Here is a 27,267-nt window from a genome sequence, read left to right on the forward strand (position 1 = left end):
TTTGTCAAGGGGCGTTATCAGAAGAGCTTGACGTCCGGCACCCGTTCGGCTCCTGTCGTCGACCGCTTGGGGAGCGGCGCCAACCTAGGCTGGTACCCCGATCATAACATTCATGCCGGGGTACAAGCAGAGACTGCGAGAAATTGATGTTGTAAAGTGACCTTTTTAGTCCTTTGGTCCCGCGTGGCTTGTTGTGTAAACACAAAAGGGAATTCAAATATCGGGTGGCTGTTTCTCTGAAGTGAATTTTGGTATCTAGATGGAACACTTATTCATAGATGTGCTGATAGTGCTTTGCTGGCTTGACTAGCAAGAGTACCTTACCACTTACATATGACTGTGTATGTGCCTGATCTGTGGCCACTAGGCAATATTTAAGAATCTGCACGGTACAGCAAATTCTACAGTGCAGCAATTGCCGGCAGAATCCACAACGTTAATCCTGCGTGTGGCTAGAAAAAACCTCTACCTCTAGGAACAGTTGTCCCTGCTCTGTGGTCACACCCGCAATGACACCAGTCCTGAGAGTTATGACAGCCCACAAAACTTCGTCGACAGATGCAGAATTTGCCACACTTCGGCCGCCTTTGATTGCATCTATCTTGAAGTTCCCCTCAAAGATAAATTTTCTCGCCTCAAAAGCAGCGCTTCACTGCGTACGTTCAATTTTCAGTTCCAGGCAGTCCCTACATGCTAACATGGGTCCGGCGTTCGATTTTTTTTCGGAAAGCCCAGATGCTTCGCGCACAAGTACAGCTCACGGGCCGGTGGCCATATTGAGTTAGACATCGATAGAATTTATAGTGCTTTTCGTATTCCTGCACCTTCGCTTTCTTGTCTTGAATTTCACTATACACGGAAGAGTCCAAAGCGTTGTACAACTGTTTCGTGATATTTTCAACGCGCAGGTATGAATGCGTCGCAAGCGAATTGCTGTGGAGCAGCTAATGCTTGTAAACGTTTTTCAGACGCTCTCGTCTGCTTTCGATGGCAGTGAGCTGGGCCCTTGGAAGAACTTCGCGATATGCAACGGCAAGTAAACCCTGTCAAACTGAGTTCTGTAGAACGATTCAAAATCAGACAAGTCGCAATTCGTTCGCGAAAAGCATCGATCCCGCACCTCTGTTATCTTAAAAGTAGCACACGCACGCCAAAGGGTTAACGAGCATGTGGCGCCACTGCGAAATAACTGCTGCCGTGTGACTAGTGGTTGGAATTGTCTCCTGAAAGCGAATTAAGGAGGGAACTTGCAGGGTCGTGTGACCCGTATACTGCTTCCTGTCAGAGCGGAAGCCGAGAAATGTCAGCAAGTAGTCCGAGACTGGAAACTCGAATGTACCCAGTGCTTACAAAAAGCTCTTCGTCGTAGCTCGGGGGAGCTACGGCGCGAAAATCCGTCAGCTACATCAATAAACCATCAATCGAGAGAACGCAGCGGCCTGCATACAACGGCATTTGCAGAAGCAAACATCACGCGGATGTATTATGCCCTTTGCACGAACGAACGCATCGAGTATAGGTTTCGAACACTAACGCGGGAGATACATTTGTTTAGCGAAATTATGGTCAGGCTTCGAACCAACGTCTACAATCCCTGGATTCTGACTTAAAGCTTCGACTTCCACGCGCCCTAGTAAGACGTGAACTAACTTCGCAATGTTGCCTGTGGCTTGGTGTTGCCTTCAGAAACCGCTACTCTTCGTGGACATCTTCAGAAGTAAGGAAGCAGTGTTTTTTGTAAGTATCCGAAATACAGTGGCGAAAGATGACCTCTATACCGTGTACAAGAGATTTTGACCCAAGCCCACTGATGGAAATAGCGTGCTTTAGGATAGGCGGACCCTATTGATTTTCAGGACAGGGGAATACGGGGGTGCGAGTGCGTGTGCGGAAAATGCCGCGCTTGAAGGGCGACAGATGCGGCTTTCGTTCTGGACATACTCACTCACACCCTGCTATAACCTTATCCCGCTAACCGATAGGGTCTGCCTATTCTAGTGCTCTGTTCTTGGACAGTGGCCGCAACGATGCTCTGCCTTTATATTTGTTCATCCCTTGATTTCATCGAGCACTACGCGGAGTAATGGCCTGCAGCAACGACAAACACAACGTGGAAGAAGGTATCGACCATATTCATGTATCATTTGTTCCTTTACGTCAATGCGTTTTTTCGTCACTGTAAAATCCGGTAGGCGATCGACTAGTTGTGTTGATGTAACCTGCCTCTGATCTACTTTCACGCATCATGCCCTTGAGAAGTAATGCGGCTACGGCGAACGCACGAGTTAACGGTAATGCACCGAGAGCGTACATTTCCACTATAGATGAATGCCGTGTTTCTATTTTTTGTTTCATATTGTTGCTCTGATTTCGCCTACAATCTGCGTTGATATAATTTGATATCATTGTCATCACGTAACAGGTCGCATACATGGCTAAGCCGTGTTGCCTGACTGAAGCGCATCCATAACAGCGCACCACTCTTTCATTGTGCCGTAGCCGTACAGTCCGTTCGTCATTGCCCTTTGTTTGGATTTAGTCGAATCTTCCTTGACATTATTAGCTGCCTGCTCTCTGCATCCCTTGTAATTTGTTGCAACACACAGTGCACAATATTTATTCTTCCAGCGCTGCATAGAGTGTCCACAAACGCCGGCATATCATGGCGAGGAATAGTTGTGCTGTAAATTAACACAACGCTACGTTATACATTTCTGAAGCACAGCGGTACGGTTCGTCTTTCCGGATTCCGTTTTCGGTATCGAGTCCACGAAGAAGACGCCGCCGTAGAGCTGCTTGTGCACAGTGAAGTTCTCTGAAAAAAAAAAAGGAAGTATATAATGGTCACACATTCAGGAAAGGGTAACAATAGCTCCTCATCCCCGCAGCATTATTTCCTCACGAGCGCTGCACGAAAACGCATTTAGAAGGCTTTGATTAATTTCACACGTTAAACAAGACTTCCATACTGATCGCGTTGATGAATTGCAGAAGTGAGCGTAAACTAACAGTACTATTGTTTAAATGCAGTCCGTTGAGGTTACTAAAACAGCGTATTATGCAGTTGCGTATTAATTATATCGGCACAGAAACGAATTCAATATCATTCTTAACACCCAATATAAGATGGGTTGTCTCCAGCATGGTTAGCTTTTCTGCATAATGTATTATACCATATGGTTAATATTCCTAACAATTAAAACTTTCAGACATTGCGATTGTGGATAAGGCGACAGAAATAATGTTTCTGGGAAATATACCCTCAGCAAAGCACGCATGTTGAACGAACTACCATAGCTTGATTTTAAACGCCGGTGATTCACGGGCGTTCAAAAGAGTTCAGCAATTGCTGATGAAGCTTGAAGCTTTATGATTACGTGGCTAAGATAGAAAGTCGAGCAACTGACAAAAATGATTAAGGGTATTTTGAAAGATTTTACTTGACGTTTTCAGTGCGCTAGTGTGGTTAGGATAAGAACAAGGAACATTTGAAACCACATGGGTAGGCGGCGCAATCGGTCAACTAAATTTTACTGCGAAGGAACCCATTTGTCAATCCATTGCGCCAAGCGAGTCAGCCTGTCAGATTAACATTGATAAGATCTGCCTATCAGAGCCTATTAGTGACGCCGAGTTGGCGGTTTCGGATTTTTTCGACCACATCAGACTCTTTAAAATGTAAAGACACCTCACAGTAAACCTTGCGTTTGGGTTCAATCTAAGCGCGACCGCCGAGGCCGAAATCTAATTCGGGTTTTTGTTCTTGGTGTCGTGTAATGATGTTCCTGGTGTCGTAAACAATTAGGCTTGCAGAAAGTTAGGAATATTTTTTAAGAAAATAAGTGGTGACTTTAGATGTTGCTTCTTGCGCTTATAGTCTTCAGGACTATGGTGAGGTATACTGGGACTTGAAGACGATGGTTTGGGCGACGCGGAGGGAGTGGTTGCGTAATTATATGCTTGCAACTCTAAACGCCAAATGCTGTCATGAGGTACATGGTCGCGCACGCACATAGTGTCTCAAACTATGACTTCAAAACTGCTTTAAGTGGAGCGACTGGCTCCTTTATCGGTCTTTACATTAGAAATCACATATTCTAGGGCTGTGCGTGACACCGTCATGGATTATTTAGAGGGTATACCTGCTAGGGTAAAGAGAAACCTGGGAAAGCAGCGCGGTACAATGTAGTCAAATTCATTGTTAGAAGAACACTAGATCGAGAGGCAGAAACCGAATTATCAGATCGCTACTTTTGCGTTTTGAACCAATGGCAACGCACTCTCCGAGCGTTAATTCGGTCTCCCTTACGATGATATTGAGCAGCCTTTACATTACATGCAATTCAACTGCGCAAAAGAAACCGGCATTTGATTTAACGAGCAGAACAGTTCGCTCACATGATCTTTATAGCTCATCCAATGCGGTGAAACTAACAAGCCACAAAACAATGCAAGCCTCGCGGAAGTATAAACAAGAGTAAAGAGGCAGCAAAAAAAAAAAAGAATATAGGACTGTCCATCACTGCGCTGAAGTCCCGATTAAACCTACCACTTACCGCCACCAGCATGCAAGGACAAGAGAGAATTTATCATTCGGCTCCTGCTGCAGTGAGGGTGTCGAGCACGCGCTGAGAAGTGGTTGTGGCTCTTTCCCTTACGTTATCTGGGAACGTAACGACGACGAATAACAAAAACGTTAAAGTCGCGTCGCAAACAATAAAGCAACATATGGTTTATTTGTGCCGGGTATGCTAGTACTAACGATGCTCTCTGTGTAAACCATTAAGTGGAAAGGTTATAGTCATTGTATACATGTTCATTGTATACGTTGTATTGGCATACTCGACATAATTTGTAGAGTTATGAAGTTGAGCGAAATTTTCCTCTTCCCCGGGAAGCAAGAACGACCATGAGTTGCACCCTACGCACCTGCCACAGTGGCCTTGATTCTCTTGACTAGATCGGCAAGCTCCTCCTGCGAGAGCTGGTTGCGCAGCACGACAGCAGCGGCGGGAGCCTCTCCGTACTTGAGGTTCGCGATTCCGACAACGCAAATGTCGACCACGTCCTGCGCGTATTCCCGCAACAAGACATGCTCGAGCTCAGCCCGCACCACATGGTTGTCCATGCACTTGATCATCTCCTTGAAGCGCTCAACGAAGTAGAGGCGTCCATCTTCGTCGTAGTATAAAGCGTCACCTGAAAAACAACGCAAATAAAAAGGTCACCTTAAAACACGCGTGGCATAGATAGTGCGATTAATGAGCTGACACAATTTCGCTGTGCAATTTTGAGAGACTGAAGAAAATGAAGGACTACGATTGTAAAGGAAGGGCAAAAAGTAAAAAAAAATAAAAGTTTACTATTTACTGAGAAAGAAGCTTTCGTCACAGGCTCCGATTTAAGTAAGAAATTGGGATGTTTGACTGCACACGTAGTAACTAGCGAGCGTATTTCTGCTCACCGCTTTTGTTCGTAAAAAATGCCAGCAACATCACTAAACGACAGCCGAGGAATACAGAATCTTCCCTTCAGATTCGTGGTTGGGCCTTGTTATACAGCGTGCCCTTTTTTTCCGGCCAACGTTTTCATTCTGCGCACGTTTATCTAAAGAATTACTCGCTATGGCGGCCCAGCGATTAAGCGCTGGGCTACTGGAACGCGGCAGTGACGGTCGCGCTTCGATGGAGGCGAATCGCAAAATGGCGCCCGTGTGCCGAACTGCTTTAGTGTAAGTTAGAGATATCTAGGTGGTCAAAATGAATACAAAGCCCTCCAATACGACATCCCTCATAGCTGGACTCGCTATTGAACTTTAAAAGCCGACACAATATAACACATAGCATAAAGCAAACAAATAAATTTTAGGGGAAAAAGTGTGGCCTTACACCGCTATACCTTACGGGATAGTTGGTCAGCCTGCTTCTACATTATCTGTAGCGAACGAGATAACGTCACCACAGTAACATTTATGAGGAAATCGTCTATATGTTTTCGTCAATGGTGATGTAACAGTCACCGCGTGTTCTTATTGATTAAGCGCTAGCACGTACCTGACTTGCACCAGCCTTCTGTCGAAGAAGTCGGCCGTCTCCTTTGGCCGCTTGTAGTAGCCTTTCATCACCGTCGGCGCACGGAAGCGGATCTCGCCCGTCTGCGTTGGGACCAAGCCTCGTGCCCGTCTCCCTGTCCACAATCTGAAGAGATGGCAAATGCTCCTTAGGGCCGCGTGGGTTTCGCAGCCGGTGCATAACGACACAATCTCATCTCTTCGATACCTACCCATCGGCGCATTGCCGTTGGCCTGCACTCAGAACACCAGAGCTCGGCACCTAATTCCGGAGCATGGTCTTGTGGCAGGGGCAGACCGCCTGTTGCATATGCGCTTTCAACCGCGAATTAGCTGGCTTCCGTTTGACTTTCCTAAAAGGCGTGGTGCTACACTTTCACTGGATGGCTGATCGTACCAATACTGTCATATAAGCAAAGTTTTTCGTGCACGTACAACTTGCGCATAGGGTTTCAAGTATGTCGCCTGTTGGTTTGCTTCAATTTCAGAAGTATGTTTTAAGACATGAGTGATCGTCGAGGCAAAACGTCCTCAATTTAGCGATAGACAAAGAACGATGGCGGAATAATCGAATAAGGAAGTAAAATGCCCTATACCGCATGCGGCCACTGATGCTTATGCACTCATATTTTTCGATTCATTTCATCACCTGTAATACATGGCGACGAGCAGCCGAATCTAGTGGCAGTGGGAATTCGAAGCTCGAGTAGATGCAGATCAAAAAGAAATCGACAAAAGGGAAATTGGATAACTAATATTTCGAAGTTAGTTTTCGGTGGGTAGCATTTCTGCAAAAAAATATGAAATACTGACTAGAGAAGCGGAAAGTGGTCGTTAGGTGAAAAGTGTAGCAACTACAGTGTCCAAAAGAACATAATGTTAGGACGTCTGCCCTTGTGGCCAGGCGTGGATGCCCGTAACTGTGTTTACAGTAATGCTCAAATATCGGAAGCCTGATGAAGGACAAGCACAAGTGGCAGCCCCAAATTAATTTTGCGACAAGGTGCTCACGCCGTAAATTCGCAAACCTGTCACTCGAGAACATCGCAGACAGGACGAACTCGACAGAAAGTAATCATGCTACCTAGTCCCTGCATCGCTGATCCTGCAGTCGGTGTGACTCGGCGAAATCGCGAGACCTTTCAGCAGAGCCGGTCAACTGAGTCTGTGCTTTTGTCTATACCGCTCATGCCGATTGCAATGCGCACTATATACATATATACGCTAATGGGATGCCTATCTCGTGTAAAAAAAGAATACCATACGCTCATTGTACCTCACGTTCATCTCGGACCTAATTGAGCGACGAGCTCGGAAGTGTTTGAAGATGAATATCTAACGCTGAAATCAACCGGAAACTGAATACTTCAGCACCCAAGAGTATTATACATCACCTTCAGTTGCGTTGCGGGAGTAGGCAAGCTCATGTCAGCACCGATCGCCTGCTCCCACGATGGCGAACACAAGAGCCCCGTGGCCTCGGTCATGGCGTACACATTTGCCAGACATTGAAGATCCTCGCCGAAAGCCGCGCGAATCTCGTCGTACTGCTTTTGGGAGAGCGGACGGCCCCCGGTGCCCACGCGTCTGAGCCCCCGCAGCCGCTGGCCCGTGCGCCGCATTTCGTCCGCCAGGGTGTGCAGATGCCAGGACAGCAGCCGTCACCTGCGACCGGTTGGAGGTTAGCGAATCGCTTTTCTGTCCTACTGGAGCAGTGTTCAGAATGAGAGGACGCGACTCAGGAAGAGCATGTGACGCATGTGCATTGTATTTTGTGCGCCTTCATTTTCGCGTAGCTCAAACTGCATGCTGCAATGAATTATTCAGCCCGAGAAGATCAACTCAGAAACGGCCGCCAGTAGTGAAAGCAGAACGATGCTTGTGACAACAGGGGGCTGTAGTGAAAAAAAAGTTGTAGAACGGCAGTTTGGGCGAGTTGGTTATGCATTTTCTTATAAAATAGCGCATGCACATGGGACTGAGAAGAAGGAAAAGACAAACAAGGCGCTGTTCTTCTTAGCCCCGTGTCCATAACTGTTTCATAAAAAAAGTGAGAAAAATGTTTGGAGGACGAGCACTTGGGGCCCACTTACTGAACGGGCCGGCGTATGGCGCAAAACAGGAGGCACATAAATACTAGTACGACCTGCCGCGGTGGCTCAGCGGGTACAGCGCGTGACTGCTGAACCTAAGGAGGCGAGGTCAAATCTCGGCAGCGGTGACCACTTTTCGATGGAGGCTAAAAACAAGGCGATCGTGTTCTGTGCGATGTCAGGGCATGTCAAAGAAACACAGGTGGTCGAAATATTCGGAGCCCTTCACTATGGCGTCCCTTATAGCCGACGCCATAGTGAATGATGACCAGGCAGTCGAAAGCTTCTACGACGATGTATAAGTGGCAATGGGGAAGGTCAGAACGAAGTATACTGTACTAATAGGCGACTTCAGTGCCAAGGTAGGGAAAAAGCAGGCCGGAGACCAGGCAGTGGGCGACTATGGCATGGGTTCTAAAATAGCAAAGGGGAGTTACTAGTTGAGTTTGCAGAGCTCATTAACTTAATTATTATGAATACCTTCTTCAGCAAACGGAAGAACCGAAAGTGAACATGGTAAAGCCCTAACGCGGAGAATAAAAATGAAACCGACTTCATACCGACTTAAGCCTGGTATTATGTCATTATGCAGGATGTAAAGGTAATCGAAAATGTGCAATGCAGTGACCACAAGATGGTAAGGTCTTGAATCAGTTGATATTTGAAAAGGAAACTAAACAGATTAGTAATGAAGAAGTTCATCAACGAATTAGCCATGAGAGAAAAGGCAGAACAATTCAGGATCCCGCTACAGAACAGATATTCAGCTTTAACCGAAGATGACGACCTTAATGTAGAAGCGATGAACGATACCTTCAGAGATATCATTACTGAGTGTGCGGTAGAAGTAAGGGGTTGGACAGTTAGAGAGGATACCGTTAATTTATCTAGACGGAGGAAAGATTTGGTTAAGAAGCGCCATAGCATAAAAGCCCCCAACCCAACAGACCGGATAGAATTGGCAGAGCTAACAAAGGTAATCAATAGGTGCAAAGCGTTCGAAATAAGGAAGTATAATATGGACAAAATCGAGCATGCTCTAAAGAACGGCGGCAGCCTTAAAGCGGTGAAGAGGAAAGTAGGCATAGGCAAAAATGAAATGTATGCGCTAAAGGACACAGCGGGCAATGTCATTACGAATATGGACCAGATAGTCAAAATAGCCGAGAAGTTCTATACTGATTATACAGTAGCCGAAGTAATGAGGACAATTCGGATGAGGTTGGAAGTAGTGAAGAGCAGTCAAACGTTCCGCCAGTGCCGAAGGACGAGGTTAAGAAAGGAAAGCAGCTGGGTAGGCCCAGGTAACTAAATATTTGTTGAAGGGCTGGGGAGATATCGTGCTATGAAAGGCCACTCTGTACACGCAATGCCTGGTGTCATCGACGGTACCGGAATCATGGAAGAATGCTAACATTATCTTAATTCATACGCAAGGGCACGCTAAGGACTTGAAAAATTACACACCAATAGATCATATAACATACCATCAACCTGGTGATAGAAAAATGCTCAGAATGTAGCCAGCCCTTACACATAGCATTCATTGATTACGAAAAGGAATTTGACTCAGTACAAATATCGGCAGTCATGCAGGCATTGCGAAATTAGGGTGTAGACGAGCCGTATGTGAAAGCACCGGAGGGTATATATATATATATATATATATATATATATATATATATATATATATATATACGCCTCGCCGACTGTTGGTTTCTTTCCTTCATGTATTATAACGAGCACCCTCATTTCCCCTTATGAAGGAAAGAAACCAACAGTCGGCGAGGCGTATTATAACGAGCACCCTCATTTCCCCTTCATTTATCTGCTTGTAGCTTACGGGGGTCTCGGTTCTGGCAGTCTTGAAGCCATAGGTAGCGTAAAAGGGTTCTAGCACAGCTTTCGCCCTCGCTCTTGATCACGTTCTACGTGACGCTGGCGGTAACACAGGATGTTCCACGTCCACCGATATGGTTGAGGGTGGGGCTGGTGAACACTCTCAAGGTTCGTATACAGACAACATTAATACCCGAGAAAGTAGCAGGGGGGACAGCGGCCGATGTAGCTCAGTTGGAAGAGCACCGGAAGCGATATTCGGAGGTCGTGGGTTCCGTCCCCACAATCGGCACGTTGTTCTTTCTTCTACTTTGTGTTTAATTATCTTTCCCCTAAGAAGATTATATTACTCATTTCTGTGATTATTCAAGTAAAAATAAAAAAATACATAAAACATAATCCCCAATGCTTTCCTTGGCCTCGCCGACTGTTGGTTTCTTGCCTTCATATATATATATATATATATAGCGGCTGCACAGCAGCCATTGTTCTGCATAAAGAAAAAAAAAATCCCATAAAGAAAGCTGTTAGGCAAGGAGACATGCGCTCCCCAGTACTGTTCACAGCTTGCTTATAGGAAACACTCAATGACTTGGAATAGAAAAAGATGGGGTAAAGGTGGATGAAGAATACCTCAGTAACCTGCGATTAGTTGATGATATTGCCTTGCTGAATAACTCAGGAGATGAATTTTAAAAAACGATTGATAACCTATAGACAGGAAAAGCAGAAAAGTAGACCTAAATATCACTATGCAGAAAACTAAGATAATGTTCAACGGCCTAAGGAAGAAACAGCAGTTTGCAATAGGTAGAGAAGCACTGGAAGTCGTAGGTGAAATTTTCTAGTTAGGACGTGTAGAAACTGAAGATCCGGATCATGAAAGGGAAATAACTAGGAGAATAAGATTGAGATGGAGCGCATTTGGCAAGGATTCGCAGATTATGACTAGCAGCGGGCCAGTATCGCTCAAGAAGAAGGTATATGACAGTTGCATATTACCGGTACTCACCTATGGGGCTTAAACGCAGAGGATAACGAAAAGGGTTCTACTTAAGTTGAGGACAACGCATGGGGCAATGGAGCGCAAAATTGCAGGTGTAACGTTAAGAGATAAGCGTGCAGAGTGGGTCAGAGAAATAACTCAAGTTGCAGACATTCTAGTGGAAATCATGACGAAGAAATGGACATGGGAATGACATGTATTGCGAAGGGAGGACAACCGATGGTCGCTTAGGGTAACAAATTGGATTCCAAGGGAAGGAAAGAGTAGCAGAGGGTGACAGAAAATTAGGTGGGTGGATGAGGTTAAAACATTCGCAGGGGTTAAGTGGACGCAGCTAGCATAGGACCAGGCTAATTAGAGAAATAGGGAAGATGCCTTCACCCTGCAGTGAGTACAGTCCGGCTGATGATGATGATCATAATGATGATAGCGGACGCCACTTTACCATGTTAAACTCTAACTAAACCAGATCTAGAGATTCGTATTAGTAAACGCACCTTAGAGCTGGGCGATAGAAGCAGTTAAAATTATTATCCATTTCGGTGAAAGCCTGGTAAGATATGAAAAACAACCTCTTTCGGATGTAGTCGCACCCACCTACCCTATATATCAGCCCAGCGAGCCCCTTTCCTTCCGACATGCTTCAGCCGTTATTCACGCGAGAACTACAGAATACTTCAATCTATCCGATGTTATGACCGTGCATGTGTCCGCGCTTGCACGCACTATTGTTCGCCTGTGGGCATAGTATTGATATGTGCTGTTGGTGCAAGGGCTCTAAGTGAGCCAGTTTCCATGAATCTTTTTGTGTGAGCATTCTTTGCTTTGTCGTGACCCTGCAACTGCCAAGTTAGCCCTGTCAAGGGAACGTCAATAAAAATACAGACACGTCGCCCTGTGAGAAATAGCCGGAAGTGCTTTTGTTCAACTGTTCATCCTTCCCGTCGAGAGGCGCTATTGTCGAGTGGGGAATGCCTATTGTCCAAAGGAGACGATCGGAGTGACACGTCCGCTGACGTACAGGAGAAGAAAGTAGCATGATGATTACGGCCATTAGAGGATTTCCCGAAAATGCAGGAAAGAGTTGAAATTACCGGAAAGGGACAATGCTGGGAGCAGTATTCGTGGCGCGCACGTACACTTGAGTTTCTGAGAAGGAAATCCACTTGCCGGAACCAACATAGCGAATCTTTGCAGAAGAAACGAAATTTACCTCCTCGCCGTTCCCAAGCTCTACCCGCCAACAAGTGACCACGCTCGACGAAACAAAACTGGACCAGTCAGTGCATCAGACCATCAGTGCAGTGATGTGATCGATTGATTGCCGAGATCTGAGGGGTGTGCCCTGGAACTGATTGGTCAGCATATTCAGAGAGGGGCTGGACATAAGGGGATTTAAGGACGTTGCAGAGCACGAAATGACGCTCTGAGCCCTGGGTAAGCGGCTCATCCAGACGCTTCTCGCTATGAACTCTTAACGCTTGCCATTTTGCTAATATACCCTTTTTTTTCATGTATAATAAGTTTTCTCAAAGTGCCATTAAACCTGCTTGTATATATTTTACCAACTTCGAAGATTCAATCCTTCATCAGCCCGGAGTCTCTGCACGCTACCAAGTGAAGGCCGGGTCAACTTAGTCCCAGCGTCACGACACTGAGCAACATGCTTGTTAATATTTATGGTAAAGAAACGTAAGATTCGATTAAGTCTCCTCTAGTAGGGCAGTAAATTGGGTAAAAAAAAGTTAACACGTAGATCACTGGCTTGATTTGAAGAATCATACGATAGCCTTGAACAAGGTTTTCGTATTGAAGCGGAAACGTTCATTATGCGAGTAGCTTGATGAAAATCATTCTGGCGTTTAAGCAAAAATATATACCTTCGTATTTTTTCTCCATATATGCGCCGTCAGGGGCTTACTGAAGCTTATTTCACATTCTGATATACACTTCACAAGTATAGTTTACGCCCATGAACGGAGGATATCCTGATAAAAAGTTATTTTTTTTAGGAAGAAAGAAGGTGAAAAATACACAGTACGTTTACTTGGTTTATAGTTCGAACGTTCCTAAATATCGCTTGAACTGTTTTCATCGCTTTCCAATATATTTGTAATGACATTTCTGTTATACATAGCCAGCTCGCCGTGCTCGCTGCAACCTGACTGGCAAGTGAAAAATCCATCGCAGACATATTGGCTTGCCGCCTCAACAGGGCTGTGGAACCACGGCTGAAGCTGATTTCGTTCTCTCAAACCACTTTTGAGAGCACCACAATCGTGGCGTGGGAATGCGCAAGTCACATGCCTTTTAGTATTCCGCAGGATTTATTCTTTCGAGCTCGGTAAAAAAAAAAAAAATGATAAAAGTGAGGTTTCTCTTATTGCGAATAATGGAATGGGTTTTTTAGGGTGCTCTCCAGCATTACAAAACCCACTTACAGTGAAAGCCATTATTTGGGAACTTAGAAAAATAACTGAACGTAAGTCCAAAACCAAAAAGCTGCATGTTGCGCGCGAGACACTTGGCAACTGAATTTTTAAACATAAATCTTTGGCGAAAGGCAACTAGGAACCCCTGTACACTGCATATATAGACTTAGAGACTCTATATATTATATAGCAGATACAGATATACGGACAGACATGCTCTGGCTGGCTTCCCTTCACGTGGGAAGAGAAATTGGAATGAAGGGCTATGTGTTGCTTAATTACTGAATGTGGGCCCGATTAAATCCTGTTCGCTGGTCAGGGCTGACTAATAGAAAATGGTATTGTGAGCGCTTTCAGAATGAGAGCGAAGCGTAATCTGCCGCCTGCTTGACTCTTTAACAATGTTACTGTCTTGACCCTCCGCTCTACTTAATAGAACTGAAAAGGTATTACAAATGAGCTCGGTTACCTTGTGCTTGTTTATCACCTTGGAGACTTCCGACAGGCTCTGACTCGGCGGAACTATAACGCTGGTTGTGCCCAGAAGCACGTTCATAGTGACGGACAGGAGGCCGCTACCGTGTGCGATAGGTGTAGGCAGAAGCACTACGTCAGACTCATCCCAAGGAAAGGACCACCTGCAACAGGAAAAGTCACGCAGCCCATAATTACCCTGCTGGTGACCCCTACAGGAAAGGCCGTATTAACCGACCCTTCATATTTTTGAGCCTAAAGAAGCTGAAGTCTCGATGTAATTAGTTCTGGTTTGGTTTGTGGGATTTAACCTCCCAAAGAGACTCAGGCTATGAGAGACGCTGCAGTGGAGGGCTCCTGAAATTTCAACCATCTGGGTTCTTTAACATGCAGCGACATCGCACAACACACGGACGCCTTGGTTTTCGCTTCCATCGAAAAGCGGCCGCCGCGGCCGGGATCAGATCCCGCATCCTTGGGTACAGTAGCTGAGTGCGCTAGCCACTGCACCACCACGGCGGGGGGACAAGTTCTGATTAGATATTTTATAGCGGTAGTTCTTAGCGTGATATCACAAAAAAAAACAATTGTATGACCTTCCCCCCCCCCCCCTTTTCCCCCATATGCAAATCCGTACGCTCACATAAACTGCGCATGTGCAAAAAGGCGAGCACTCGCACGGACTAGGCAAAAAAAAAAAAAATAAACCAGAAATTTCCCTCACAAAATGATCTAGCTTTTTGCTTGCTCAACACAGCTGCGTAACCGCCCGTTTCTTGTCGCAGCCACTGCGTGACCCTGCGACTGGTCCTTTTTAAGGAAGGCGCGCCCCCGCCATTATGTCCGCTCCACCAACGCCGCAGCAAGTGCTGTAGCTCTGTGCCGTTCGAGGGAAAAGCGCGCCACTCGCTCAGGTTTGGGCAGGTTGACACGCCGTCCAAGGATCTGCAGTAGCGAGAGGGACGTGCTGAGCAGTACGTGCAGAGGGACGCAGGGTCATGGAAACGAAGACGAACGTACAAGCCCGGCTACCATGCACGGGAATTAGTGTTATGCGGCAAATGCGTGATAACCCCCGTCTTTGCAAGAAACGTTCGTAACAAAGGCGAAAGCGCTTTCCCGTCTCCGGCTTTCGGTCCGTTGCACCAGCCACCATCGCAATCGCCGAATAATTCCTAGCAATTCGTATACAAATTCACTCAAAGTATTTTATATAGCAGCATCCTTCACAACCACGTCTCTGCATACCCCCCCCCCCCCCCGCCCCCCGCCCCACACGCCCTCTTTTCTCTTTTAGGACCATCGCCTCTTTCAACAAGGATGGCTTTAAACCGCGTGTCACCGAACTGCTATGCTGCACGGCTGAATTAGAGCGATTTGTTCTGAGCAATTTTATCCTTGCTCTGATATGAGATTTGAAAAACCCTGTATACACGACCAAGTCTACAATGCTAAAAAGCTGGCAGAGCTGGCGATTATGACTTGCTCAGGCACTGAAGCCGACCGCGCAGCGCTTTAAAGTAAATAATGCCTTGGGAAAGGAAACCCGCCTACTTTGTGAAGCACCCCATGCACTTTCTCTGTCAAGAGGTTTTCAGGCAGCAAACATGTCTGAATAAGGCTTCGATCAGTACAGTTTCAAAGAATTAGACGCAAAATCGGTTTGGTTTGGTTTGGTTTGTGGGGTTTAACGTCCCAAAGCAACTCAAGCTATGAGAGACAGCGTATAGTGATGGGTCTCCGGAAATTTCGACCACCTGGGATTCTTTAACTTGCACTGACATCGCACAGCACATGCAGGACGCCTTGCTTTACGCCTTCATCGAAAAGCGGCCGCCGCGGTCGGAATTCACATCTTTGTGCACAGTAGTCGAGCACCCTAACCACTGCGCCACCCCGGCGTGGTGTACAAAATCGGTGTCTGGAGACACTTGACACTCGACCTCATGATCACAGATGACAATTTCGAATACAGACATGAATCCACTACCGCGAAAACCAAGCAAATATTTATGACCATGACCCTGACCAATCACTGCATACAATGCCATGAAGGGAAAAGCAGCATTTATCATTTTCCTGGGATTATTTGAAGAAGAGAAAATTTGGCAGAAGGTTACAGCCAAACAGGTTACAGGTGATGCAGTGCCTCTTTGTACACTAAAGAAGAGGGCATGAAATCATCTGTCGAGAATAACTGTTGCAAAAAATTGTCTCCCAAAGTACCTTGATATTCTGATGCTTGCTATGAAGCCGTGGTGGGTCAGCTCGACGTCCTTGGGTAATCCTGTGGATCCCGACGTGTAGATGATGGCCGGGACGCACTCTCGTGGGTCCTGCACGGACGTCTCTTCCAAGGTGGCTTCGTCGATGGTGGAAAAGGGTCCCGTTGACACGAAAGCTTCTGCGGGGGTGGAGCCCACAGTGAAACGGCCCTAACGTAAAAAAAGCAGAAACGTACGTGTTAACAACATATTTCTAGAAGTGGGACTGTCGCAAGAGGCATATTAAAATAGTTTGGCATCTCTAAACAGAGTGAATGCCCTGCCAATGCGCTTAAAAGCGTAGTAAATCAGTGTATACGTTTCAAAAAATCGGTTATTTGAGATTTGAAGAATTGTAATTACGCACTTAGGCCTGATAAGTGTGTCATAAATCAGTAGATACTGTTTTGTAGGGATCGAACTGAACCTTAGAAATGTCATTATTCCAGCCACCGTATCATGTTTGGGAATAAAATAAAAAGAACACCATGCAGCCTTTTGGATAAGCCACTGCTTGACAGGGCTTAATAACTGCTTTGTCAATCAATCGCAATACAGCGAGATTGAGCAAAGGTTTTCTATCTCTTATAGATGCTGTCATAATTTATGCTGAATTATTTTGAAGGCTAAGAGGCCAAATGAGGCAAATATAATAATTATATTACCACCGCGTGCTGGGTAATACGAAAAAGCCACCCAGTTGTAATGTGAAGAGTGTTGTATTTACGCGAATGAAAGCTGTCACTACTGACCGTAATACGGTATCTCAACAAGCTTTGAGTTCTTTGTGCGCAGAGCCGCGCCCTTAAAATGCCCATTGTTAGCAACACAATGTTACTACCCCTTACACAGAGCATAGAGAAATGGTCTGGGACGTTTCAGCGATGAAAATAACATTTCTGAATTTGCCTGAGAAACACGCGCGCTTTTGTCAAGCTTACTTTAGGCGTCATTTCAAGTTGGTCCCATCTAATCGCTGTGGGCGAGATGCTTTAATTCTGAATGGCAAGAGCTTCGAACTTAGTTGTGCTTCGGCGGTTTTGCTAAACGACGCTGTGCACAGTCTCACCTGTAGCGGCAAATCAGCAGATGCTTCGGCAGCTTTTTCGGCCGGGGCTGGTTCTACTACAAGGTGCGTGCTGTCACTGTCTGTGATCTGGTAGCGCTGCTCTCCTGCACATTTGACATGGACCGTCCATAAAAGATGAAGATGCTATGCTTGGCACATGATGATTAGAGTTCCCTATAATATAGCACATTCTGCTGGATTCTGCAGAATCCAGCACAGGACACCAATCGAAGGTTCCTACTGTGGACAAAAAATAACTGCCCAACGTGTGCGTGCAGCGACACAGTATCTCCATTCCTTGCCTATATTACTCAAGTTGTACCTGTGTAAAGCTAATACGGTTTCAGTATACTTCACACATCTATCGCTTGCCATTGGTACGAAACACTTCGTGTATGAAGTTTCGTCATTTCATTTAAAAAAATCACTTTTTGAGAAACTGAACTCAGTTTATTGGAGCGAAAAAAAAAAAAAAACAAAGCACAGAGACTCAGTGACAACTTTTTCTTTTTTAATTCAGAATTGCTGATTCACGAATTTCTTTCGAAATATTGCTGTGAAATGCGTAAAAGGAAGTACTATTGGGACTACAGTTTCCAGTCACGAGAAGAGAAAATTTGGCGTACAAATGCCACATTCTTCGCCCATCTTTTGACTTCACTAGCTAATATCACAACATGCGAGTCCGACTCTGAGATTGTTCATTCTTGTCTCCTGACACCGGCTAACAATAGAGATATTGCCTACGATTCCTGATGATGCGTCCTGGAAACGTTTGTGCCCGATAGTACATATGACGGTTCCCTAATATCTTCTCACCCTGGATAGCGCTTGGTAAGGCTGAGGCAATGAATTTCGCTGCGTTATACAAGTTTATTTTATTAGGTGTATTTACAAAGTGCACTAAGGAGTAGGCTACTTTGTGTCGTTCAGCTGATCACGATAAAGAAAGTGAAGAACGCAGTGCAGCAACCATATAAAAGCGGAAAAATGAGTCTCTTACGGCGCCTAAATTGCAGATGTCCGATATGATGGCCGCATCAACAGCATAGCAATATTTCTATTTAGATATCAAATACAAAGCTAAAACTTCTCACTTAGTTCGGAATTCATCCAACACCTATCGTCGCTTACCTTCCGTGTGATGGTTACGTTCCGAGAAGTGGCAAGCGGTTGCTCTCGCAGGTGTTTGGTCTCAATAACTGGAACCCCAGCTTAGAAGAATATTTAGCGAACTGAACAGACGAGGCAAGGATGGAGTAGGAAGGGCAATACTAACTCCCATATGAGAGAACAGGATGTCGTTAGTTCAATGCTTGAATGTTTAAAGAAGCGGTTTAGAGAATGTTTAAAGCCCGGGATATCTAAGCGCCATTACGTGGCATATGGAATGAGGCATGTAATGCTTTCAAAAAAATGTTGACGTTTTATTTACCTCATTGATTTGCAGTGGCCGTCCGAGTAAGTGTACGCGAGCGTGGAATACGATTTAGATCTTGAAGCGCTAAGACGTTAACGCTATCACTATAAAATGAATATCCCTACGTTTGACCTCTCTTTATCGTTTTCACTCAATTACAATAGAAAATATAGGTATTGAACTGGGCACAATTTGCTACTAGCAGCTGACAGGTGGCGTTAGTCGGTAGCATTCAGGAAGACATGGCATTCAAACTGCAAAGCATGTTTTGCGAGTCCAATTTTCGGCACTGAGTGGCGAACCAATATATATCGTTAAATGCAAGAGTACTGATTTCAAAACGGTGCGCCTGATAAGCTAGGACCGCCTACAGCCTGCGATTATGAAGCTGCGTCTATGCTGTCTTCTCTGCCGTCAGTGTGCTTCTCAAAACACTTTCCCGCAAGGCAGCTGCAGCAGCCGGCGGACGAGTCCATGAGTTTTGCGATGATGCCAGCTGCTTAAAACTGGCAAAGCGAGTCCCATGAGGTGTGTAGAATTGCAGGCGCTTTTGAGGCGTGCTAAAAGAGAAATCATTAAGGTACCTAATGCAGTGAAAGGTAACGAAGGGTCGATCCTAGTGGAATACTTCTTGGCTTAAAGTCCGCTTCAAGATAGGCAGCCATAGTCTGACCAAACTATCACGGGCGTAAGTGATGTGACAGCGTGGACATCATAGCATACTTTCGAAAGACCTTGGCAAGGGAGGTACGCGAAGGCTGGAAACATGGCGGCCTGCTCCTCCAGACAGAGGGTGCTGTTTAAGAATAGATCTTCATCAGGACCTCCAGAAAACGGGAGGCTATTGTGAAGAACATAGCAAGGAGGGTGAGAATCAATAACGGAGGAAGGGGGGGGGGTGGATATCTCTTCCATACCATGTGTTATTGAGAGCATGAAGCTGTATATGACAAACAGCACAAACAGAAAGTGTGAAGCGAGAGAGCGGAGTGACTGCTCCGTGGTGTCTGCAGTGCACTACGGTCCCTAATGCTGACTGAACGAAGGCCGTAGTACGGAACAAACCAAATCGAAGAATGGAATAGTGATGTTGTACGTGGCGACCGACTGCGGACGCTGGATCCCCAACTTGTAGCCAATTTTTCTGTTTAAGCTTTTTTTATTGCTTGATAGAGAACAAATACTACATGCGCAAGCAATTCCATGCTGCAGATACCACCATGCAGCTAGTAGGAATCACAGCATAGAGCACCATACATGGACTAATGCGGCATGTGCCGTCGCAAAAAAAAAAAGCACGAACATGACAGCGAAGTCCCCCGTCAGCCTGCCGCTTTCAAACCTCGACAGTTTCGAAGGGGAGTATTATACCCGGTTCTGCGGGCCGCCTACAAGTCCTCGTTAGTTTGCTCCACTCACTCAGATTTCCTGTAGTCACTCAACATCAGCGGGATGCTGTTTTTTTGGAGCATGCTGGTTTTAACAAGAAAATATAAGGGGATGTATGTTATCCTGCGTAATTTTCACGCACGTGTCAGTAAACGCGAGACGAGGAATTCAGCACTGGTTGGAAGTCTCACCTAAGTGGGCCCTTTTTCATTATAAAGCTTTAGGTCAGGAATGTATCAAACATTTCAATCGGAACGCGCTAGCTACTCAGAACATGTTTACATCAAATTTGGCACGCACGTTCCTTTCATGAATGGGCACACATAGCGTACAAAAGTTACAGAATTGATTCTCGACATTGGGCAATAAAGAGTTAAAGACATCCAGAAAGTACGTGCGGTAAGAGACGTCCTTACAAAGACGATGCTCGCGCCGGCCACGACGCAGCCCCACATGGCGACGAAGTTGTCGATGCTGTTGCCAATGTGGACGCACACGCGGTAACCAGGCCGCAATCCGCGCTGCTGGAAGCCAGCCGCGTAGCGTCGCACTCGGGCATGGAACTCACTCAGGGTGAGGGCGTCGTCGTCTTCTATCTGCGTCAGAGGCATGGACCGAGCCACTAGTCTTCGATAACTAGTTTAACAGCGTACTGAAGGTCGGTAATTTAAAACGGGGTGACTTATGAAACGGGAGGTTTCATGATCAGTTCTTGGGAAGGATGGCAACAAGGGGAGGGGGATGGCTTAACGGATGTAAAGAACTGCGGTGTTTAAAAAAAGAAATAGGGCCAAGTATTTTCATACAAATTTTTCGCTATGGCGAGTGCGGCTATACTGACGAATTGTAGTGGTGCAAATGAATCTGTAGCCAAGGAGGACCATGGCCCAGTTTGTAGATGCAGGTGGGCAACAGGCGACACTGTGAACATCATCCTCTACCCCGGCATATCAGGAGAATGTTCAAACCAATAGGCTGCTGCTACGGCCACGTTGTGATAATCAAATAGAAGGAAAACGATACAAGTACCAAGCACCGCTATACCACCACTGAAAACCCAGCATGTGCGCTTTATTCAAGCCATAGACACTGATTACTTATAACAAGTAGCGGTGTTCACTAGCGCTATTCATTTAAGGAAAAAGATTTAATGCGACAACATTATAGAAAATGGTTTGGGCGCCCGTCGCGGCTGCGGGAGGTCGTCAGTTCGAAACCCGCCGCCGGACACCCATCGGTAAAATTGGGTACCAGTGTCCCCCGGCCCGGCTCTCTCAGGGGTGTTGGTTTGAAGAGGCTCTGCTAACCCTGCTGTGCTCCTTCGAGGGCTTAAAGTTTCGAACAACTAATGGCCTGCAAAGGCCGGGTTGACAGAAAAAAGCAGCAAAAGGCCACATAATGGGCTTTTGCCGCACAAGGCGGACTTATTGTGGTCCGATGGCGGAACTGATCACTGCCACATCGGATCAACTATTTGAGACCTACGACCCCTTTCCCAAACATTTCACCCTAAAGAGCCGAGCACCAGGCCGGGGGAAACTTATACCCATTGAAAAGCCGGTGGGTACCCAGCGGTACAAGGGATCGAACCTGGTACCTCCCGAACGCGAGGCGGACGCTCTACCACAAGGCCACGTCTCTGCCACGCTTGGTCGGGAAATGTGGGGCTGTCGGCCTAGCGAAAAATTTCAAGGGGTGCACTTCAGTCTCCTTACGCGCAGTAATGCAGAAGCGCACAGTGGGGCGTCTTACGTTTACTTTGGTTGCTTTTTATGTGGATTCTGGATTATATTGTTGGCTATGACTTGAATTCGGGATATGACTAATGTTGCAGGTCATTATGCATTTTCATTTTTGCATTATAGCAAATAAATCATGCCTGGATTCGGTATTAGCTTCTTATATGAATCCTGGATTGTATGCGGGATATGAATATGTGACTAGTGATTATGGAATGTCATTAAGGCATTATAGTCATGCAAACATGACTGGTTATATTCCGAGCATTTTTCTATCACCTGGGTGATAATATGGATATGACAAATACTAGAGTACCCTTTCCGAAAACCGGCTTGATCTTTTGCTTGATTGAAGTCTAAGATTGTCCTGATTCTGTAGCAATTACTTTAGTAAATACCCTATAAATACCAGATAAAAAGAGATTGTTCTTTAATTTTTTAATTCCATAGCGCTCCTTTTGTTATGAATCAAGATGTCAGCGTTCTTCTATGACGCCGGTACCGTCGAGGACACCAGGCATTGCCTATACAGGGTGGTCAGATTTCCTAGCGCGATATCCCCTCAGTCCTTCAACAAATCTGTAATTACTTGATCCTCCCCAGATGCTTTCTCTCTTTCCATAGTTTCTAAAGCTTTCTTAACCTCGTCCTTCGTCACTGGCAGGACGTCTGACTGCTTTTCACTTCTATCTATTTCATTATTGTCCTGGCTACTTCGACTACTATATAGATCCGTATAGAACTCCTTAGCTACTTTGACTTTATCCTGTCCATATTCGTGATTACATCGCCCACCTTGTCCCTTAGAGCATACATCTGGTTCTTGCTATGCCCAATTTTCTCTTTGCGGCCTTAGGCTGCCCCCGTTTGTAGAGTATGCTCGATTTTTTCTGTTATACTTCCGTATGTCGGCCACGTTACGCTTATTGATTAGCTCTGATATAGCTGCCAGTTATATCCTGTCTTTCATCCTTTGTTGTTACTAACCAAATCTTTCGTCTCCTTAGACAGTTTACCGGTATTCTCTCTAGCTATTCTACCGTCCACGTCTGCCGCGGACTCGGTAATGATATCTCTGAAATTATTGTTCATTGCTTCTGCTCTAAGGTCATCATCCTCGGTTAAAGCTAAGTACCTGTTCTGTAGCGAGATCTGAATTCTTCTGCCCTTCCTCTGCCCTTCCCCTTACTGCAATTACTTTGATGGACTTCTTTCTTACTAATCTGTCCCGCTCCCTCTTCAGATCTAAACTAATTCGAGACCTTACCATCATCTGGTCACTGCATTGTACTTTTCCGAGTACCTCTACACCCTGCCTAACGACGAGGTTAGAACACAGTATGAAGTATATTTTATTTTTAGCATCGCCGTTAGTGTTTTTCCATGTCTACTTCTGGTACCGGTCCACTTCTGCTATTCCTAGACAGGAATAGCAGAAAGGTAGGCATGAAAATCAATATGTAGACGCCTAAGGTAATGTTCAACAGCCTCGGGAAGGAAAAGCAGCTCACAATAGGTAGCGACGTCCTGGAAGGGGCAGGCGAGTATATCGACTTAGGACCAGACATGGGCATCCTCCCGAGGGTGAAGCCTCATGAGGGTGTCCTCACCCTCGTAAGGATTTTACTAGATGAGGTGAGGGAGGATTGGCGCTGAAAAATTTGTGAGGGTGAGGGAGGGTAGAGGCGGTGAGGGTGAGAAAGGGAAAGATAGAGTTTGAGGGGCGAGGGCAAATGTTCCACGAAAATCGTAGTTTCTGTGTAAGAAAATATACGCGGCAAAACTATTGGCATGCCCAGCCAAGAAAAAACTGCGAATAAGCACCGTCTGGCAAAAAATTGCCGTGCGCATATGCACGCCCTCACGCGGCGTGAGGGGGTGCTCCATTTGCCCTGCATTCGGCCGACGCCGACGTACCACTAATGATATGATCGGCTGACCGTGCCCTTTGCAGCGAGCGGTCATATCGAAATGCTCAGATCACCGGCTGGATACGACACAGCCCGTAGGGGCGGTGCTATACATATAAGCTGCTTCGTCTCAGCTGTAGGCGCGTTTCCATCGCGATGTCCCATCGTATTTTCAACTTTCGTTGCCTTTCGGATCTATTTGCCTCCCGCTGGCCACCGAACGCACTCAAAACACTAAACCTGCTACTGTATTTTCGTTTTTTTCTCTTCAATAGTTCCCATTTATCTTCGCCTTGCTCCTGCAAGCCACCGCTGAAACAACCTTATTTCCCGCTCATGATAACGTCAGCTGCGAGACTTGCGCCGTCATTCTGTGACGTTTGAAAAATATTGTGCCATAGTGTTGTGCACCTCGCGGCTCAGTGACTCGTACCCGACGCTACTTTCTTTGCCAAAAACCAGGGCTCGTACTTCTAGACATGTGCTGTCACTCTGTTGCTTTGCAAACATTATCTGTCGTGTCATTGGGCACCTCGCGGCTGAGTGACTCAGTAAATTTTGGGCGTGGACTAAGTCTATTTAGGGAGTGGGCTCAACGGTTTTGGGCGTGGTTGGTTCAATTCACAATTTGGGCAATATCACTTCTGGAGATCGGCAAAGTCCAATTTGGGGGCTTGCAACACCAGTGTATATAACTCCAAATAAACACAATATTGCGCATGGCAAAAACAGTCTAATTTGGGAGGGGGAAATACTAATGCATATAACGCCAATTAAACCATACATCAGACAAGTTTCACTCGACTGCAACTCAGATCATGAACAGTAGTTCCCAGCATCACTTACAAAAGGTCAAATGAGGAGGTTTCACACATATACCCAATTTTTTACTTTTATTGTTCTCACAGTAAAAATACCGGGAGCGGTGATTTCTTCTCATATTAAGCTCACTGACTGTAAAAGAATTCATTGCATTCATTGCAGAATCAGTGTGTTGCAGGGAGGGCACACATGATGCATTCGTTCCTGCTTCGTCGACGCCTCGTTAGAGCAAGGCGAAAATAAAAAGTAACTTCATCGAACGAACATGAAACATCGGCGGCACGTCGAGTATTTCTAGCAAGTTTGGTCGGTAGCGAGATGCGATTGAGTCCTACTGGAAACACGTGGGCAACATCAGCTGAAGCATGCCCACAGCTGTCTCAAACTACGCGGCCTAAATGTAGCGCCACACCCGAAGGCGCTGCTGTATCCAGGCGACTGTCCGCGCATTCCAAAATTCTCGCTCTCACTACGGAGTGTGACAATCATATCATATCAGCACTGCATTGACGCTGGCTGAATGCAAAGAAAAATGAGCAATGGGAGGGTCGTGCCGCTGAGGGCGTGAAGATGCGCGTGCCAATTTTATGCTTTCGGCCGGCTCTGCTAGGCAGCGCTGAACCGCCGTTTTTTCAAGTTCTTTTCTTGTGCTCAGTGCTCCGTTTACTTCTGTCCGCACCTTTGCATTGTTCTCTGCGTTTATTTTCGGCGACGTCAAAAACGTAAACGCGGATGACTAAATCAGCATTGGAGAGAAAGATGTTCCTCCTTTAACTGGTTCTTTTGGATCGAGGAACAGCCAGTTCAAAGCTTTTACACGACCGGTGGATGCAGAAAAAGACCTTCGATTTTTTCGTTAGTGCCTCTACATAGGCCACAAAATGAGCAGCGAGCACGAAATATAACGACATGCCTGTCCACATCTTCACACCTTCAGTGAGCGAGAAGATTGACAGCGAGCCACCACCAAACTTTGCGGATGAATCCAAACCAGAAGCGAAATTTTTCAGTCTTGGAGAGGGCAAAGATAAATTTTATCCGCTGAATTAAGTATGGCCCTAGCTTAACTTATTTTACCCCTTTATTGTTCGCACTACGTATAAATAACGATAGACAACGCAAAGCTAAATACACCTTGCCTTGCGCCTGTTCCTGTATCTGTAAACAGTTTCGCAACGCTGCAGTCTGTGCGACCTTCGGTTCATTGGCTGCCAGAAGTCATAAAAATGCAATATTAAAAAAACTAGGTAAAATGTAACTTTCACAGGCTGTTGCATTTCGTCCATGGATAGGGCGGACGAGCAGGAAGAAGTTCTTAAGAACAAACTGTTGCGCGCCGTAGCCCTTTGCACAGCACGAGTCACCATAACAACTTTGTCAGGGTTAGCGAGCGTAGCCTATTTGAATGCCTCGTAAAAAGAGCAATTAAGCATTTCGACTTCGGGGTAAGGTGAATAGACGATGCCATCTTCGATTCGGGCCCTCATGGCTTGACGGCACAGCTCTGGATACGACGAAAACGCGAATTTGCAGACCTGCTCCAAATGCTTAATTCCCTTTACAGCTCCGCCACTGGAAACAGCAGCCAGAGTGCCGCACAGTACACGTATGACAACGATCAGCAGCTAGCACATGGCGGGAGTAAAGTGGTGGAGAAGGCTGGGCACAAGGGCGTTTATCGCGACTGCAGCACAGCCACAGGTCGGGGGGCCAAACACGGAAACAAAAGGATTATAAAACTACACATATAAAAAGCTATGCACCAACACAAGAATGCAAAATATGTTTTACCTTGTTTTACGAAAGAGGCAAGCGATTTTAGTAAAATAGTTTGTCTTCTTTTGAATTTTACAACAATCTTGTTGCATCGACATTGGTGAGACTTTGCAGGCCTTGCTGGGTGCTTGCAAGGGAGGAAACGAAGCAATTTCTTATCGCTGTCATCAAGCTGCCTGCGCTGGTGTTTTACGAATGGTACTAAGTTAGCTCGCGTGCTAAAAATGTGCCTGTTGCGAAGTTTTCGCCTCGTATGTGAGCTACTTTTCAGACATTGCTATTAGGTAGGATGCTTCTCAGTTTTGTCACACCCCTGTCACACGAGCAAATTTAATTTGAGTCGAATTGAATGCTATTAGCATGTAATGGCATTTTTCGCATGCTATACGAGAAAATTGATGTGATTAGGTTTGAATGACATTCGCCATCGAATGAGTTTGGGGAACTCATTCGCATTTGATCGCGGACCGAATGTGTACTCTCGACGCCAGATACGCAGCAGAAACAAGCAACGCGACAAAATATTCTGCACACAGAGAAAGCTAAAAATTATATTCCTGTAGTTTTGTTTTAAAACTGTTAATTTTGGTGCAAAAATTGATCTCACTGCAGGCTCTCGTGGGACGCCATTATTCTCGGACGCAGGAGCGGTCCAGTTATGACAGCGACTCACGTTCATTTTGTGTTTTATGTTCCTTGGTGACTGCTCCTCCCCGTGTGTTTATCTCGAAGTATTTAAAGCTGTAACTGAGCGTCTAACAGTTCGGACATCAATTGCATGCTCTACGTGACTCCATGCGTCTTCGCATAGTATATCCGCACTCCGCTGTGAAGGCCATATTGTTTGTTTACATCGATCGGATTTGTGGCTGACTCAATACTTGGCTTGTATTTTGATGGTTAAAGTGCCACAGCACAGACAGAAATAATGTATATTGTTTGAATTATGGTACAGAAATGTCTT

The 27,267-nt window shown here is 45.8% G+C and overlaps 1 pseudogene across 1 annotated transcript; it reads right to left on the reverse strand.

Moving 5' to 3' along the window:
• Window positions 1–2,650: 2,650 nt before the first annotated feature.
• LOC146184681 (uncharacterized) lies at window positions 2,651–26,014 on the reverse strand (annotated as a pseudogene). Its single transcript, XR_014708582.1, has 9 exons — window positions 25,892–26,014; window positions 20,451–20,652; window positions 17,248–17,351; window positions 16,141–16,349; window positions 13,902–14,078; window positions 7,465–7,735; window positions 6,054–6,197; window positions 4,930–5,199; window positions 2,651–2,815 (listed from the first exon to the last, which is right to left on the reverse strand). The product of XR_014708582.1 is annotated as an uncharacterized LOC146184681 (transcript).
• Window positions 26,015–27,267: the final 1,253 nt, after the last annotated feature.

Source organism: Amblyomma maculatum, chromosome 7 (assembly GCF_055883805.1).
Source record: "Amblyomma maculatum isolate TAMU_Amacu chromosome 7, ASM5588380v1, whole genome shotgun sequence".
NCBI classification, from domain to species: domain Eukaryota; kingdom Metazoa; phylum Arthropoda; class Arachnida; order Ixodida; family Ixodidae; genus Amblyomma; species Amblyomma maculatum.